This window comes from Lissotriton vulgaris, chromosome 5 (genome assembly GCF_964263255.1).
Source record: "Lissotriton vulgaris chromosome 5, aLisVul1.2, whole genome shotgun sequence".
Lineage (NCBI taxonomy): Eukaryota > Metazoa > Chordata > Amphibia > Caudata > Salamandridae > Lissotriton > Lissotriton vulgaris.
Genome location: NC_141693.1, coordinates 1,687,307,899 through 1,687,325,865, shown reverse-complemented (window position 1 = coordinate 1,687,325,865; position 17,967 = coordinate 1,687,307,899). Strand labels below are relative to the sequence as shown.

The window sequence follows — 17,967 nt, the reverse complement described above, 5'->3', positions numbered from 1 at the left end:
AATCACAATACGCTGCTCTTTACCCAGTCCTGATCTTATATCTTCGCTCCTTATCATCTTCTAATGATATTCCTTTGGAACGCAAATCCACTTCTTTATTATTGGAGGCCTCTCCCTCTGCCTCTGCTCTTTATAATTCTTTCTGTTATATTAATGATAGATTAAAATCTAAAATCGAGACGGCTTGGGAATCGGACCTTTCTCAGGAGTGGCCGGTGCTTTTCTGGGATAAAGTATGGACTAAACTTCATAAGACCTCTAGAGCTGCTAATACTACCCAAACTTTATACTTCATTTATAATAGAATTTTATTTACCCCACTTACTTTGTCCCGTTTTTCATCAGATACTCTACTTGTTGGTCATGCTCTTGCCCCTCTGCAGATCTCAAACACATGTTGTTTGACTGTCCTCCCATTTCCAAGTTCTGGCAGCTAATTTGGAAGCAAATACAAAAGATTTTCAAGTTTCAGGTTCCCTTCTTCCCTTCACAAGTTTTTCTAGGTTCCCTATCACCGTAACTTCCTCAGTCCCCTCGTCACTATCTATTACTTGACCCTTTAATTGATGTGGCTTTCCATACCATTACTTCTAACTGGAAGGAAGCTGCAAATGTTTCTTACCAATCTTGGTGGAATGCGGTCTGCTTTCATCACCGCCTAGATACCAACTACGTGTCCCCCATCTCCCTGGCAATTAAACGTGACCTGACCTGGCTTCCTTTGGTAACATATCTTTCTTCCTCTGCTCCAGAACATGCCTCTCCAGACTCTAGTACAGTTTAGGTACGCAAACCCCCATGATTTTCTTATTCCCTTTTTTCTATGATTTTAAGTGTCATTATACTGTACTGTAACTTTCATTTGTATACATATTATATGTTCATGAAATCCTCATGCTTGTTATATTTGCCTTTCATGAGAGTTTTTATTGTATTGCTTATTTCATTTATGTACTCATTTTAGCTTCTACTTCCCTCTTTCCCTCCCTCTCCTACCCTTCTTTATTTCTTGAATAAAATCAAACTTTAAAAAAAAGATAATTGCACCCTACATTTCCCCAGATCTTTCCTTTTCATCAAAAGTAATCAAGTCTCATATGTGTTTGATAAACTTGGGAGCAATACGAAAACAGTTTAACCACACTATGTGCTCTCACAGGATCAGTTTCTTGCAGAATGTCTTGTTGGGCATTAGTCGTGTTAGGTTTGGTACCTCCTTTGAGCAGACTTCTATAAATATTCTCATCGAGAACGCACTTAAAGTCTATTCCCCAGGCAATCATACCCTCTATATATGGGGAGGGCTTTATCATATGTCCCTTAAAATAAATATAAAATGTCCTCGCTTTCATAACGGAAAGTTTCAATTCTTTTAAAGACAAAGAGGGGAGGATTATTATCTTCTTCCTCCACTTTTATTAATACAGCTGCCTTATACTAAGACAAATCACCTTTCCCATGAAAGTTTGGGAAAAGTAAAAACGACATAAACCAAGTCCTCGCTATACGAAGTCCATCAACACTGTTTATGCCCCCTCTTGTTTTGTGCAACAGTTGCCTCTGATTTTGCGGTTCTCATTTTTGCTTGGAGACCAGGGAGGTGGCTGGAAGGTGATTGCTTAATGCTGTCTGACTTCTACCCCGAGAATCGATTTATTTCCATTCAAGAGGCTATAGAATCATTTAACCTGGGTACAGGCCAATTCCTACAGTATACAAAGACTGCGGCAACAGTGAGACAAATTTGGCCGGCCTTCCCGGAGGCACCAGAATGCACACACTCTCTGGTTACATTGTTAGAGATGGCAGGGGGTCGTAAATTAACCCCTTTACGTGCTCCAGACGGGCGTTGGCCGGCGGGAGCACTACCTCGCTGGTGTGTTGGCCGATGGAGCCCCGCCCACCTTTTAGAACGCCCGCACCGCGGCGGAAAAAACGCAGCGGTAAAGGCGTTAATAACTATTCTTTATCGGGCATTAGGAGCTGATAAACAGCTGCAACCCCTCCCAATAGAGGATGCCTGGCAATGCAATGTTGATGATCCAATTTCTCAACGGGATTGGCTCAAAATACCTATGGGGTTAAAAGATTATCGGTGAGTGCCCGCTTTTAATTGATAAAATATAATTACATACACATGACCTATCTATCCCTGAAACGTCTACATGACATATTCCCCGCCAGAGACTCAAAGTGCCCTATGTCTCATCTGGAATCGGCAGACTTTTTGCACACGACCTGGCACCGCCCAGTAGTGTATCGTTTTGGGCAGAAATTTAGGATCAGCAGCGAGAAAACACAGGCTGAAAGATCCCTCAGATGGTGAGGGTGTGCCTGCTTTGACTTCTCCCCCGAGAATCCTAGGTAAAATATGAGTTGGCGATACGCTCATTTAGGCCTCCTCATTGCAAAAAGAAGAATCGCAATTCACTGGATAAGTCCCTAAGCACAGGCTAGGTTCGCTTGGAGAAGGATCTCATAGAATGGGCAGGGGCGGAGGATATACATATGAGGCGGACAAGAAAAGACCCGAAGGCACAAGAGACCTTAACAGCATGGGTGGGGATGACTCGATGCCTTTTCATCTTTACACATCCCCAGAGGGGAGCCTCACCTGAGGGATCCGGGACGAATACATATAAACCAGGATAGCAAAGGGGAACCCCCCCTACAGTAGGTTGGGTAGGAACTCATAGAAGCCATGAGGAATATAGCAATTCTATGAGGGATACAACCTGCTATGTAAGCCTTCTATAGGTTACCTATCATGGAAGCTCTGGGGTGGGGGGGAGGGTATTTTCTTGTTGGGGGTTGAAATGTTCACTATAATGTCTGGCCTAACGGACCTTGATGGATGGGGGGGTCACTAGCAGGTCACAGACCGTTTGCACATGTGATACTGACTCTCCTAATGTATGATCTGAAATGACCTGTATACGGAATGTCTATTTTATTTAATTGAAAATAAAGATTTAAAAAAAAAAGAGAGATGAGAATGGATAAAGCTCTGCATTTAATGTGGGCAGCTTCCATGGTGGCAACCATGAAAGTTGGTGGTGGGTGGAAGGGGCACCCTGTTACCTATTCACCTAATGTGATTCCCATGATTGCTAAGAGGCCTATATCTATAGAGGACTGCATTTTGAATTTTAATTTCTCCAAATGTAAGCATATGCCTTCAATTTCTAATATGCAAAGTTAGGGCTTTAAGTGGGCAGGGTCTGTCCGGGTCTGAGCACCGGCAGTCATTTTCAGGGGGCCTCGAAACGGGTCTCTATCAGGCTCTATTTTCGGGCTTCGCAGAGGTAGTCTGTTTTCTTTTTTTTTTCTTGGACTGCAGTGAGAGCATGTACATTGATGTGTGCATGCTTGGATGTCGTGTGAAGATGACATTTTAGAATGTATTCTTGAACGGCACAAGGACCCCCATGCAGAGGCACAACTGGTGCCAAATCTCGGGGGGGGGGGGGACTACTAAAAATTTCGGTGGGGAGGCTGACTCTTCCAACAATATACAGAGTGGAGCTGCAGGGGCTCTAAGAAGGTGTGAAAAACAACACAGCCTTGTTAACAAGTAAATGGTCTTTTTAAAGACATGTGAAGTACTCGGGTGCCGCTGTTTGTGTGCCCGGGAAGCTGTCTCAGCCGGGCTGACACACGAGGGGGGTTGGGAGGGCGATTTCCCTTCAGCTGCTGCACTCACAATTCACGGCTTTCAACCAATGGGAGCATGAAATTCACTGACATTGTTCTCGGCCATAACCCCTGAGGTGCTGAATGCGTCCTGCACTTACATTATAAAGCAGAATAAAAGGGTTTACAAAGTTTACCATCTAACGCACTTTCCTATTTAATAAGTGAATGAATAAATATCTGTTTCTTCCAGTCACCCGCCCAATCCTCTCCGGATGTCTGCAGTCTGTCTAGTACGGAGGGGCCGGCTTCTTGGGGTGCTTCTCGTTTGTTCTGGAGGACCTGGAATCTATCTGGCTGGTCCAGTCACCAGGGGTGTGGGAGGGGGGATATACTGCATCAATGTGTAAGCTGGGGTGGTGACACCTACTATAGAGGCTGAAATAGACCCCATTTCTCAGTGTACTGTGCACGCTGCAGGTGGACTAATGGGAAACTGACTACAATTAGAACTGATCGGCTTCCAGGTGCTTATTGAGTCTGGAATGACTGTCAGCCAAGGTCGGATTGATAAGACAAGCACTCAGGAAGGGAGGAATGGGCTAGTGACTGAGGGCCAGTTGTGAGTCGGTCTTTTAGATGCTATGTTGGCCCTTTTGGTGTCTTTCCGTATCATTCGGCTGTCGTACGCGGCCTGAAGGGGTCCTGAATGGCCTCACTGGGGACAGTGGTCTCTGCTCCTCTTTCCCACCCAGATGGAGGCCTGCATTGTTCTTCCATGTCCCCTGCCGGGCCAGCTTGTTCCTGTGCGGGACACTGGTCCCTACAGCCATGACGTCATGCCAGGTGAGCCACGTTTTAGGAGGACTCTGTGGTATGTTATGACGGTGGCTTCTTAAAACTCCCACCCTGTGAAGCTGGATTGCCTTCTGGGAGGTGTGCTTCTAGTACACTCAGCCTCACTTGAAGCCACCATATACTGGAGGTGTCTGCCTGGGCATTTCCCAGGATGACGACACCGGTCTTGGGGGTACTGGAGAGGGTGTATGGCGCTATCCATACATATCCTTGCTGGAATAAGGAAGGGAGAGATCGAGCCTGCGCGGGGAATTCCAAATCTGATGACACTCCGAGTGGTCCTGGAGCTGACTGCTTGTCAGAACAGGGGATACTGTCACACTAGTTATCTGTATTTAGACCACGCCCCTACTTAGATAGGCCATACCCTTTGAGGTTTGCCCTGCCCCTTTTAGAGCACCCACAGTTGTTTTCTTCCCCACTTAAACCCCTGACTACAGTGAATCTCAGGGTTGGAAATAGGGAAGCACTGTTCCAGAGTTATTTGCTCTTAGGCTAGGACAGGGCATTAGTAATTGTTCCGCAGTTACTTGCTGTGAGCTTAGGCTAGGACAAAATAAGCACAGATTTAAACTTATCAAATGCTGCCACACTGACTTTCAGCCAGACCTATTTATGCGATAAACCACGTATGAGACCTGTGGTTTCACTTTTCTCCAATATAAACAGAAAAACCAGGATTGGCTGAAAGTCATTCTTGATGCATGGGAACAGTTCACAGCTATGGACTGGTAAGGGGCCAGCCTCGTTTTTACCCACTATAAATTCCAAGGTGCTTATGGCACTCAGAGAGCGAGGCCACTACTATGGAGGCATGACAGGTAAAGTGAAAGGATAGTGGGTAGTACTGCTCTTTACCTTAATGAGCACTCCAGCAGCTATTATTGAGACAGAGATGACTGTTTTTGTTGTTGCAGTTTTATATAGTGCGAACTCTGCCCGAGGGCATGCAAGTGCTTTACCTGAGCATCAGTTTACATTACACAATGTCAGATTTTTTAAGGCACGGGCTGATTCTCGGATACAGAAGAGATCCCCCTTGATTGCACACACGTTGGCGTCTGCACCCAGACTGTCAATTGAACGACGGATGAACCCGCCCATTGTTTTCACTTTCCTGTGAACCTTCACTTAATACCTAGTTTATTTTTTACCCGTCAAAGCCGGGTTGGAAGTATCACCGGCTACCCTAAACAGTTACACTGATACCGCCTACAGCCCTGAAGAGTCATGAGCTAACGGCTCGCTTGATGAAACACGTGTCGGCTGGTTATGTGTTTTTTTGTCTTGATGTCACCCCTCCAGAACAGGAGGGCCTAATACATCTTAAAAAAGAACGACCTACATGTGTCAACCTTGTCTCATTTCTTAGGACTTGCACTTCTTGTTCTTGGCATAAAGAAAAACCTGTATGATTAACTCCCTATAACGTGTGCACTGGACTTGTATTTAATTTGTTGGGCCCTTGCCAACTCTTACAGAGGTTCTTGGGGTCCCCTCTGTCCGTATTGCACCGTTCTTATTATTTTTCAGACTATTATTATCTTTACCCTCACAAACCGCTACCAGCATAGGCGCCATTTTTTCTTGTACACTCTAAAACCCTACACCGAATTGCTAAACTGATTAAGCGATTTGCCAAGAAACACTGGATATTCAGCAGACGTCGGGACTATGCCCTGGTTCCCTAGATGCAAAGTCGGCAGCTCTGGGCGTTGGACCAGATGGGATTGGACCAACCTCAGTGAAAGGTGCAGTTCACCACCACTCGGACAGGACCAACAGAGCCCGTGCATTGTCTACTTTGTATTCAGAGCAGAAACCTGCCGGAGGTGAGGGGGTCTCTTTCAGAACAGAAACGTGCAAGTGGTGAGGATGTCTATTTCATTTCCAGCTGGCCCAACACAAATTCCCCATTTAAAGGGCTTCCGGAACTCCATTTGTTCACGTCTTATTCTGGCATGGTGCTAGCTAAAACTTAACATTTTGAAGCCAATGCTATCAAGGAAACAAAGACATTCATGTTTCCACTTCAGAAATCCTTGACTTGGATGCAGTTTTTGCGTTTTACCAACTCTATAAATCAGAGATAGTCATTCATGGAAAAAAGGCAGGTATATCTATTTGAATAATTACACTAATAAACACTTATATGGCATTTACTTACAAGGATGTGTCATACTATCTAAAGGGAAACGTGTTAGCAACCTGAGAATAAAGAATGTTAGAGGAAAAAACATATGTTTTCAGTGCTTAGTTAGTAAATGAATGACTGTCAGTAGCCGGAGCTCTGCTCAGAAGCCCGTGGCAGGTGCAATTAAATGTTGGTGTGCTGAAAACCAAGGCTATGTATTCTTCAGTTTACCTCAGTCCTCTTCAATCCACTACCAGACCCCCCCCTCCCCCCCATCCCCCCCTTATCTCACCCTGGCACGTTGCTGCTTTCTGTCTTTGTTGCGGTTTTTCCGTTTTTCCTTCTCCAGTCTTTCCGCGTAGTGTTTTTTCTCTCGGTTGCTGTCGGAAAACGTCTGAGGTGGAAAAATACGTGCCGGTTCCCAAAAATAAGTACCGGTGGCCCCCACAAGCAACCACGGCTCAAATTAAGCGCTGGATTTTACACTTACGCCGCGCGGTCTGTAAGCAAATCCTTGATGCCAACTCATTGAGCTATGATACATTCATTATAAGTTGTGACCTGCAGGTAACAGAAGGATCTATGCAGCAAATGCAGTAACCCACTCAACAGTTTTCATAAATAAAAAACTTACTTGCATTAACCGCCAGAGTGATCTTACTGTTAGCATGCCCTGGGAATTGATCTCTGCAGCAGGTGCAATAACCAGTGAGATAGTTTTAAATGCAATCTGTGATCAATTTAACAGATTTACTATCACATTTGTCTCAGGCAACAGTCGCAAAAAACAGCCTGTGGGTGTCATATGCCCCATAATTTTAGCAATCAATCCACCATTGATCACGTTTTCCTGTCCCTAGGGCCTAACTAAATGCATAACTAATCACGAGGTGATCCTACGAAATGAGAGTGATCACGCCATCATTTGTGTCAGCCTAGATGCATCAGCCTGAATCCGGCATTGTCCCAGCCCTCTAGGAACTAGTAACGGCGAAGAAGAGTACAAACTCACGCGGAGGATCAAAATGTCAGCAGCGTCCCAGAGAAGTTTGAAATCTGGAAATCAACTGGCCTGCCACGCCCCCAAAGCCTGCAATTACTGCATGCTGGTCCGAGTTGTCCTATGTTCTGTGCACACTCCAACATGGGAAACCCCCGATGGTAGTGTGATACAACAACGCCCATAAATTAGGCAGAGCAAGGAAAATAAAGAAAAGCGCACAAAGGGCGCATAGGAAAATGAATACCATCGCCTCAAGGAGCGCCTACCCTCTGCTGCCCAAAGACACAAACATCTAGTATGGGAGCTTAGGAGGAATGTGCAGGCGGCCAAGTGGATCAAGATGTTCGATTTGATGGTGGCAAATAAACGACAGCAATTCCGGCAATTTGTTAATGTAATGTGTCATGTAGATGAAACCAGAGGGAATTCCATCCAAGCTGAAGAATAGATTACTCATGTTAAATCCCTCTATTATGAGCCTCAGTACAAACTCTCCTTGACCACACCTGCTCACAAGAAGGCGGCAGATCCAACCAACACAGTAATGAAACCATCTTTAAAGAAACATCCACCATGAGGCGAATCCGACATCGGTAAAGTTCTGAAGAAGATTAGAAAGGACAATGCCCCGGGCCCAACAGTATTCCTGAGTCTCTGTTTAGGTAGGACTCTCAGTATTGGGCCTCGCAGTCTAGGAAAGGATCCCTTCTCCAGCCTATCTTCAAGAGTGGTTCTAACACTGACCCAAGAAATTATCGACTAATATCGCTGTTAGACATCAAGGGCAAAGCATAAGAGAATGTACTGCTCTGGGAGTTAACACAATGGGTCTGCACGGAAGGCCTGCTACCCTTCTATCCAACAGGTTTTCGTGCAGGAGGGTCAATGGTGGATAATACAGTTGCCCTCTCATACCTTGCTCATCAAGCTGTAACCCAAATATCACTGCCATTGATTGCATGTTTCATTGAGTACTCATCCGCCTTAGACGGAGTTGCCCAGAACAAATTATGGCAGAAGTTAGCTGGAAGGAACATTTGCCCCAGACTGCTACAAGCAATCATGTCCTTATATACCAGGACCTGGGTACGAGTTAAACTTGCGGGGGAGACAGCCACCCCCAAGATTGACACAGATCGAGGACTAACACAGGGCTGGGCTGTATGCTGAAGCCCATGTTATTCAATCTATACACTGCAGATTTTGGCCCGGCTTTAGCAGCAGCTGCTCTAGTCACTACAAGAACCTGAGACAGGACAATTCCACTCATGCAGTACGTGAACGACTTAGTGCTGTTCAACCATACAAAAACTGGTCTGCAAAAAGCCCTAATTGCCCTGAATATGTATAATCTCAGGAATGGGCTTGTGGCAACTGCAAGCAAAACAAAAGTAGTACTCTATGGGAGATACCCAAAGAAGAGGCTTACTAGTTAACAGTTGGGGCCACTGAGGCAGGACTGTGTACAACACTATAGCTATCTGGGAGTATGGCAATGTGAAACCGGCAGACCGACTCTGCAGCTAAATAAAATGAAAAGCAAAGCAAAAATGGCTTCATATGCCTTGTTCAAATTAAACAGACAAATTGTGCTTTCAATATATTTGGTTGCATCCCCCTGTTTGCACACTCCTTTCTGTTTCTCATCTGAGAAACTAAATAATGTCCACGTATTCAATATTAAAAGTTTCTTTTTTGTTTACCTGCTTTCATCTTGATGTTCTTAATTGGTTTATCAAAAACATCCTTAAGTTAGATCAGCATTTCACACATTATTATATTTCATAATGCTCCAATGTATTTCGAGCAATTGAGCTCTTCTTCAGGGAGCCACTCTGTTAAACAGAATAAATGCACGCATATAAACACATGTGTATTGACCTATATGTTACTATAAACTCATATAAACTAAATAATGATTGACACCAACGTCTGTTGTGTACTTAGTCCCATCTTGTGCACACATGATTGATATCGTATGACAGTTTTGCGTTATTCAAAAAAGTGATGTGCATACTCTGTGGTGTGCTTCACGAACTAAGTGACCAAATTACGGACGCCCGAACATGCCGGCAAATGACTGTGTTACGTTGCTCAGAAAAGTGATGTAAATACACTGTGGTGTATATCGCAAACTAAGTGACCAATTCATGAACGACCGGAGATGCCGACGAGTTACTCAAGGAGTCTGTCGATGTTGTTGAAGTTCGTAATGGTAGCTATAAAAGAACGGTATAAATTACTGTTACCGTTCACATAAATGACTATGTGAGCGTCATAAATTAATCAGCATCGCCCTCCTCTGATTGCGAGAACTTACTGTGTGTTACTTCTTTATCAGACTCCGCTTGGCTAGATACACCGGTGAAGTTTCCCCGGACGATTGTGGTTCCGCGTTTTGTACGATTCGAACGTAACGCGCGAGTGCGTAAAATAAAAATGGGACTGAATATCAGCGGCCATCTTGGAATGGCAAGTTAACGCGCGAGGTACTAAGCGATGTGAATAAAGTGTGTAATGATGTTTTAGTGAAATAATATCACATAATGTGTGATGCAATTAATGTTCCAATAATATTAAAACAAAACACTAGGCACAACGATAAATATCAGCGACCATCTTCGAATGGCCAATCAACTCGCGAAATACTAAGCGGTGTAAATGTGGGATCATGTCCTTGTGTACAGTCTATGACTTCAATAAAAAAATATATTAAAAAAATCATATCATGTATGATTCGACTAATGGTACATTGATGTGAAACAGAACTATAGACAAAACAGTAAATACAGTAAGCAAATGTAGCAACTACTGCCCTTCCCAAGTCCAGAACATATGTTCCACTAATTTGTCAGATGTTTACAGGTAACAAGCATATTCCATCTGTTCATTTAGACCATTTGGTCTACACGACTGTAGTTTCATAATCCAAAAATGTTCTCTTCTGAGGAGGTAATTGTTGTTATCTTTGCCTTCTTCCTTTTCCACTACTTCGAGTGCTAAAAATCTTAATTGAGAAATGTTATGTTTAGCCTCCATGAAGTGTAATGCTACTGATAATTTAGTGTTCTTTGTTCTGATATTGGATTTATGTTCATTAATCCTAGTTTTCAATTTCCTTTCTGTTTTACCCACATACACTTTCCCACATGGGCATTTTAGTAGATAGATTAATTTCTCAGTATCACATGTCACCGTAACATGAAGTTTGATTTCATTACCTTTCATTGGATTATTGATCTTGTTGCCTCGTATCACACCAGTTATTGCAATTCAGACAAGGAGATGTACCTTTCGACTTAGATGATGTTTTGCTTTTTGTTTTCAATATCTCTCCTATATTTTTATTTCTCCTATAGGCAAAGATGGGTGTTTGTGCAAAACTTTGTTTGGTTCCAATGTTAGCATATTCCAATGTGTGTTGATAATTTTTTTCAAGGTTTTACTAACTGTTGAAAATCTTGTTACCATCACCATCCTGGTGGTTTCGGGTTTCTCTTTGTTTTTCAACAGGTCATTTCGATTCATTTCCATGCATTTCGATTTTGCTTTCTTTAGTAATGTAGGACGGTACCCTCTTGATTCAAATCTTTCTTCTATTTCCGTGAGTCTAATTAAGCATTTCTCTGGATCAGATACTATGCGTTTCACATCTGATGGTGGCTATTAAAATGCAAAGTGTTGTTTTTATCAGTTTTCTTAAGGTAGATATCCGTCTCCAAGCCATTGTTGGTTCTTATGATCAAAATATCTAAAAATTGGATTTCATTCTTTGATATTTCACCTGTGAATTAAATTAAACACCACACCTGATAGTCCAATGTCTATTGCCATTCGGAGAGTGGTCCATGCCAAATTGCTCCTCGTGCTCAACTACGCCCAACAAGCATATCCAGGCATGCTAGGTACCGCCCTAGAAAAGATTCAGTGCTCAGCCTACAAGAAGATATTTTACCTTCCACCCCACACAAGGAACACTTTGATTAGGTTGGAATTTCGGCTGGTGCAGCAAAATCTGGAAAACTTGGCATCCCTTGCCAAGTACTACTTTCAGGTAATGGCCACGCCCACCAACTCCATGAAGGCTCTAATAAAAACAATCTTTACAAGCACTAACAACCCCATGCCCAACAATCTCGCCGTAGCTAAGAAACGTTTACTACTTGCGGTGGAGAACTGGCACACAAATGCAATTAACTATACTTGCATTAAAACTGCAAATTGAAAACAGTTGTATCATCGTTCACGAGAATTGGACATGGAAGTTCTGCTAGCCAGAATCCCTGACGAGTCAATAATGGGGCCACAATTGCGCTACTCAGCCTAATCCCATCTCCAACCGGCAGCAGTAAGACACGCTTTAAAATTAATTCTATCAGCCACATTAGTTCTCCAATCAGAGAATAGAATCCTACCTGAGATCTCTTGAAAATATCAACAGTTGCAGATTTTGGAACATTAGAAGAGAATCCTTAGCACATATACTTCTCTGCTGCTCGGCATTGCAACATCCCCGACAAATTCTACTGAGGCCTTTCTTTTTACACAACGGCATTCGGTTGGCCAACAGGCCATACCTCTTTTACATACCCCGGACTCAGTGCCGGACATGGCCACGTTCGGGGATTTCATAATGCAAGCATGCAACTGGCTAAAGAAACAGCCAACAGCCTCCGTAGTTCAATCTGTTCATCCTCCACTATGGGCAGTGTTAAAGGGCCCTGCATTGACACAACAAACTCTGATTAACTTTGTCATCAGGACTTCATAAACTCTGTATTTGAATGACATAGGTAATAATTTGGCACACATTATGTGCACTTATTTTTCTGTGGTTCCCCAGTTGATACTATGACTGACTTACCCTCGAGTTGCCCCTTTATACATTACATGCTGGCTGCGCCGTACAAGCCTTACTCTCTTGGGCACCTTAGCACCAAGGCCTGTTTTCGCCATAAATTTTGATCAACTTTTCCGTCTGTGCCTTATAAAATGCAGATCTCTGGCAGCTTCGGTATATAAACTTTAATTATGATATCTGCATTTTACAAGACAAACACCTTCAGGCACAGTCATTTGCACTTTCGCGTTATCACTTGTGTAGTATGATCACGAGCTGCTTTTGAGCACGCAGCGCTTATTTTTACAAACGTCTTTATTTTAAACCGCCTGAGCCCGTTGCACTTTAATGTCAGGATCTGGTGGCATTTCAGAAGTTACTATACCCTGCATGGCCATCAGTCAATACATGCACGTTATTAGCACGCTGTACTACTATCTTTTAATGATTTTTTAATGATTTTTTTTTTAAGACAAGCCGTTTTCTTCTGGATTTCTTGCACTTTTATAAGTTTTTGATTCATTTTTATCATCCTTGTAAAATATGTTCCCATACAGGATGTGTTATTTTTAAGGGTTTTTAAAACTGTGTTCTACTCTGTGATATGTGTATTTTATGTAACTTGTAATGATTTTAAGTCAGGGCCGGCCCTAGGCATGTGCAAAGTGTGCACCTGCACAGGGCCGCCAAACTCCAGGGGCCGCCACGACGAGGATCGGATCGGAAGGATCAATGATACATCGTGGCACTGGCAGCCCCCTGGCAGGATTTGGCGGCCTCCGGCTCTGACCCCGGCTTCCAATACTAAGTTCCGAGTCCGAGAGTCACAGTTCCAAGCCCTGACACAGTGAGTCACCCCCACCCCCTCCCTTTAACTTCCCTGGCCTCTGGCTCCGAGTCCGCACCGACCTCGTTCCTGATTGGGCAGCAGGGGCGCTGGGGTGTTTCAAATCATCATGACTGTCAGCCGGATGGCTGGCACAGACGCCGGAAGCCAGGATAGAGTGTTCTGCGGCAGCGCGCAGACTCAACCTAACCTGCTGCTTGACTTCCCCGCGTGCGTAACTAACTTGTGGGACTGGTGGCGTATGACTCTCTCTGTACAGCCCAGCCATTTGGTGGTCGTCGACGTCGGAGTCGGACAAAAGCTGAGCGGCCCCTGAGCACAGACTGAGAATAAAGTGAAGAAGTGTGAACGCACCTGCCGGGTAAGGGCAGAATAGATCCATTCTCTCAGATGATTGATAATGATATTTCTGCACACTGTTTGTGGCACTGACTGACTATCGCGACGCGTCATGGCAAGCAAGCGAGTCATATGATGATAGGTAGCCGGGCGTGAGTGTAGCTGTTAATGCTTGAGGTCGGATGGGCGAATTTACTGCACTGCAGCCGGGAGTTTTGCCGCATCGAGGTAGGCCGCCGCTGTCTGTCTTCCAGTGGCAGCGCCGGCCACTGATTTCCTTTAGGCCCCTCTCCGCCTGTGTGCCTGCAGGGCCTATAATAAAGGTGGAGTCGGGGGTACTATTTTGCATTAAATTAAGCGGCAGTATATGGCTCGAGTCCCAGCCAGCGGAAGGCCTAATCATTGCTGAGTATTACATTTCTGAATTACTGACACTTTCTCCGAGGGGCAGGGGGCCTGCCGCATTCAATTTGCTGGTGCGCATCCATCGACTCGTAGGCCGCTGTCTGTCTTCCAGTCAGTGGCACTGGCAGCGGGCGCGGCCTCCCATGTAAACTGGTGGTGATTGATTTCTTTAGGCCCCCTGCTCCGCTTGTGCCAATAAAGGTGGAGAGAAAGGGTATTTCTGCACTATTAAGCGGCAGACAGTTGAAATATGGCTCCAAGTCCCAGCAACTCCTGGGGGCCCCTAGAGCTCGGGGGCAGGGGAGCGACCGGGCCAACCCGAGCACTTTCAGTTTGACACAGCCTGGCGCGGGCCCCGGTGGAGCGCGGAGAGCACCTATGGTTACTCCAGGGGAAGGAACTCGCTGCTATCTCTCTCTCTAGCAGTCCTGCTGTCCGTTACTGGGACTCACCCAGCTCTGCCAGAGCACCTCACTCCTCAGCTGGGGCGTCCCTTAGACACATGTGAGATACATAGAGAGGGAGGCCCGCAGGTACTGGTCATTTAACGACTTTTCTGGACGTATTATTAAAACACCTTCCTGAGCTTCGCCCCGTCCAGAACCCCTCTTCCGGGGCCCCCACCTACGCTCCCTGCACAGGGCCACCATGAGCCTAGAGCCGGCCCTGTTTTAAGTAATCATACAATTAACTTTACATTGACTATCACATTTGTCCTTGTTGCCAATTTCTGATGGGCATTTAAAATAGGTTGACCAACCGTCCATAAATTTCATGGACAGTCCGTAATTTCGTCCGTCTGTCCGTGAAGGATTCTTTAACGGACGCCATTTGTCCGTAATTTTAACCGGTCGCACTACCCTAAAGCCTGCACAGCTTCCACCCACCTCCCTTCTTGACTCCGATGTTGTTGAGGTTGGGTGTAACAGACTCCGATGCAGTACCAAAGCTCAAATACCCAGCAGCATTGGAGAGGCACAGCAGGATGGCAACCCTCACACCTCCAGCCCTTGATGAGCTGTTAGGAGGTGCTTGAAGGTGACTGAAACGGAGGGACTGCAGCTTCAGGAGCAGGGGCATCTATTCAGATGCATACAGCCCTGACTGTGTCTTGTTTCTGCAATTTAAATGGGCCTCACACATTCCCTTTCTGCCCAGGACCCCAAACATCCTAGAACCGGCCCTGATTACACAGCGCAGCACTGGTTCTCTTCACAGAGCTTAACTACTGTCACTAAATTGTAAACAAACCTCGGTTCATCAAACATGCAGTCTTAATGTAATAAAATAAAGAAATGGCGCAATCGCACCCATACTGATTAACAAAGTATGGAGGACAATCAGTTAAATCAGATCTCTTGGGAGTATCTCCTTTAAGTACTGTACATCACAGTGGGGGATGGCAAAACTAACAGTTTGGAAAGAGCCTGTCTTTTCGTTGTCTTGTCCAGGAGGGGGTGAGGAGCCCTACCCCACCCTGTAAGAGACCAAGATTATACTAGAATACTGCATGCCCACCCCTGAGTCCACCCTGGTGGATCCTGTTCCCCCTCCTGTGATGGCTCCTGCCCGCCCCAGTGATGGCTCCTGCCCCCCCCCTGACCCCCCCCCCCCTCCTGCCTGTGATGGCTCCTGTCCCCCTCCTGTGGTGGATCCTATCTCTGCCCTGGGTGGCTTCTGTCCCAGTCCTGGAATGGCTCATGCAGCGAGGGTGACGTTCTTGATCGGCCTCGTCAAAAGGGCTTAGCTCAAAATTAATATGAAACGGTGGGCAAGTGAGTAGGTGAAGGGATGAGTGAATGGCTGAATGAATTAGTGAAAGGGTGAATGGATGAATGAAAGATTGAATAGATGGATAATGAGAGAGGATGGATGGATTGATGAGTGAGTGGAAGGATGGAAAAGAGAAACGGTAAATGGCTGGATGTATGGGTGGAAGGGTAGCTGGATGGGTAAAAGGGTGGATGGATGAGTGAAAGGATGGATGAGTGAAAAGGTGGATGATGAGTGAGTGAGTGGGTGGATGGATAAGTGAAATGATGGATGGATTGATGAATTGATACATGCAAGGGTGAATGGATGGACGAATGAGTGAAAGGGTGGATGTAAGGATGGATGAGTGAGTGAAAGGGAGGGCAGATGGACAAAAGGATGAATAGATGAGTGAAGGAGTGAAAGGATAAATGGATGAGAGAAAGGATGGATGAGTTATAGGGTCAATGGATGGATTCATGAGTGGATTAGTAGAGGGAAGTTTGGGTGGATGGATGGAAGGAAGGATTGCTAAGTGAAAGGGTCGATGGAGAGAGGAAGGGAGGATGGATGGATGACTGATAGAGTGGAAGGGTGAAAGGATGAGTGACTGGGTGGATGGATGAGTAAGTGAAAGGATGGAAGGAAAATGGCTGGATGGATGAGTACAGATGGATAGGGTGAAAGGGTGGATGGATGGATAATGGATGGATGAATGAAAGGATGGATGAGGGGATGGATGAGTGAAATGATACAAGACGGATAGGTTTGCAAATTGTTGAATATGTTCGGATATGGCTGGGCTTACTTATATACTATTACGCAACCTCTGATGTGTCTGTAAAACGTATCCAATTGTCCTTAAGTTTTGTCCTGAATTTTGACCTCCTGTCCTGAATTTGTGTCCTGAATTTTGACCCTTTGTTCTGAATTTTCACACTCAACGTCCTGAATTTGCACCAATGCCAGTTGGTCACCCTAATTTAATAAGAAATACGAAATGCGTAGGTAGACTGTCAGACTCCGCTCCTCGCACCCCTGCACTCGTGGCTGTGCCCCTTGTAACTCCACCCCCTTTCTGCTGGAGATGTACTCTTGAATCCTCCAAATTATGGGATCCTAGAGTAAATTCTTCCAGTTCCAGCACCGATTTAAAGTAAAGCTCAGGGTGGCAGGGGGCGGACGTAATTGCTTTACCTGCTTGCAATCCTAAATGTGAAATGATGCTAGGGCAGGCCCTGCCTCGCGGTGGGAGTATGACGGCTTCTTTATTGTGAGGCATAACATCGTCAGCATTTCTCTATAATTACATGCTGGGAACCACGTGATGGAGGCATGTATGACTGCTCGGATGCACGTCGCACGACAGTAAGGTAGAATGAATGGGACCACTGCAGTGTATCTTATCTATTGTGAATCCCAGAAAGGGACATGTGAGTTTCCCGGGGTAGGGAACGGGTGCACTGTTTGTATTAATCTTTTAGGAAACCGAGGACGGACTCCATGGCAGATGGGGAGGGGAGGTGGGAGGGCGTTGTTTTCCCCCGCAGTCAAGGAAGCTGAGCGATAACAGCGGGAGGGGAGGTTGTCATTATTCTGCATTTACCGCATGCGAATTCCAAGCTTGAGGCATTCCAGCCTTGGGGCATTACTCTATTCCCCTGCTGTTAATCACAGAACGGGAGCATCGCGGGTTTAGTGTAGCATCTGTTATTACTCTTTTTTTATTTACCTGGCGTAGGACCCAGGGTGGGAGTGCAGACCGTCTGCAGCAGACGTCTTGATGGGCTGGGGGACGTAGGCCCTTCTTTTGTTCTTCCTTCTCTGCAGCCTTTTCATGGAGAAGCGTCTAAGCGTCTCCCATGGCAACTGGAATTCTCGGAAGCGCGCCGCGAGGCTGTGTCCTTGTGTTGATGAGGAGCAGCCCGCATGCGCATTGGGCGGGTGCGAGCACGCAGAAATGTGATCAATGGAGTCCTCCACTATAACGTTCGACAGGAGCGCATGCACGTGTTGAGTTCAGAGGTGTGCGTTCATTATGCGCGTGCGCCAAAGCATAGATATCGAACTCATTCAGTTCGAAGATGGTGCGTTCCCTGGAGCGATTTACGCTCGCTAGGGCGAGGGAGTAGTGATGAGTTTGAGATTTCACCCTA

At 45.4% G+C, this 17,967-nt stretch overlaps 1 protein-coding gene across 2 annotated transcripts in view; it reads right to left on the bottom strand.

The window, feature by feature from the left end:
• The window catches only part of MARCHF10 (membrane associated ring-CH-type finger 10), a 279,236-nt gene extending 261,545 nt beyond the window's left edge, over positions 1 to 17,691 (bottom strand). The window contains exon 1 of one of the 2 annotated variants that reach the window (XM_086923827.1): positions 17,544 to 17,691. The gene's annotated coding sequence lies outside the window, so the exon portion shown is untranslated. The remainder of the gene's footprint in view (positions 1 to 17,543) is intronic. The other variant, XM_086923826.1, reaches the window with a different exon arrangement.
• Positions 17,692 to 17,967: the final 276 nt, after the last annotated feature.